The sequence below is a fragment of the Nicotiana tomentosiformis genome, chromosome 12 (genome assembly GCF_000390325.3).
Source record: "Nicotiana tomentosiformis chromosome 12, ASM39032v3, whole genome shotgun sequence".
NCBI classification, from domain to species: domain Eukaryota; kingdom Viridiplantae; phylum Streptophyta; class Magnoliopsida; order Solanales; family Solanaceae; genus Nicotiana; species Nicotiana tomentosiformis.
In genome coordinates, this window is record NC_090823.1 from 35,672,125 (window position 1) to 35,673,351 (window position 1,227).

Genomic DNA, 1,227 nt, shown 5'->3' on the forward strand with positions numbered 1-1,227 from the left:
GGACTCCGAGCATTATCATGCATGATTTATGCCGAGGTCGTACGGCCCGATCCATAATAATGTGTACACTGCCGAGGGTCGACCGGCACGAACCATAGATGCATCTATTATACTGTTGAGGCGTTCGGCCCACCCCACAAGAAGAGAGAATACTCTACGAACATCTGATTTAATGTCTATGACAAGACTAATACACAAGGAGGCACAATTTCTAACAACGGTCAAGTAACCCGCCAAAACTCAAAGTAAGTGAAGTTCGGTCTTTACGAATCCTTTATCAAGTTTCAACATAATTTAAGCACTTAAATTAACAAGTAGCGTGCAAACAATACAAGTATTTCATGATAGGGTCCAAAAACTACCCAGACATAAGTATGATTTGTAGCTACACACGGACTCTCGTCACTTCATGCGTACGTAGTACCCACAATTAGAAGCAAATAGTAATTTAAAATACCTATGGGGTAAATTCCCAAAGCTCACTTTCCGGCCCACAAATTCACTCTAAAGCATCAAGTTGGTGCCGAACAATCCGAAGCTAGCCAAATATTATATAAATTAATCAATATACGCTCACAAGTTCATAATTTAGCTATTACCCAACCCAAATTAAAAGATTCCTAAAATTTACTCCAGGGCCCACGTGCCCGGATTCCGGAAATTTTCAAAGACAAATGTTACCCATAACCTCACGAACTCAAATATATAATTTCTACCCAATTCCATAATCATTTTCGTAGTCTAATCCCATTTTTATCAAAACCTAAGTTTTTCAACAAACTCCCAAAATATCCACATTTTACCCGTTAAAATCTATCCATAATATATGTAGTTAACTTATATTAGGTAGAAATTACTCACCTTAAAATGCTTGATGAAAACACCTCTCCAAGAAGCTCCAAATTCGGACCACACTAGTGAGAAATGGGAAATATAGGTCTAAGTCCCTTCTTTAAAATGTTTTCTGCCCAGTGGTTCCTTCGTCGCGATCGCGATAGGGCATCCGTGATCACGAAGGAAAAATACCAAGCCCAGGGAAAATGCATTTCGTGAACGCGAAGGCTTAGTTGGCCTGCCCATCGCGAACGTGAAGGCCATCGATTGACCCCCCTCCCCAGCTGGCCTCACACTTCTCAAACGCGAAGGCCTGAGTACGAACGCGAAGGCCAGTGGACCAGAGCCCCGCGAATGGAGTCTCCATCTCATGCACGCATAGGGGAAAATGCC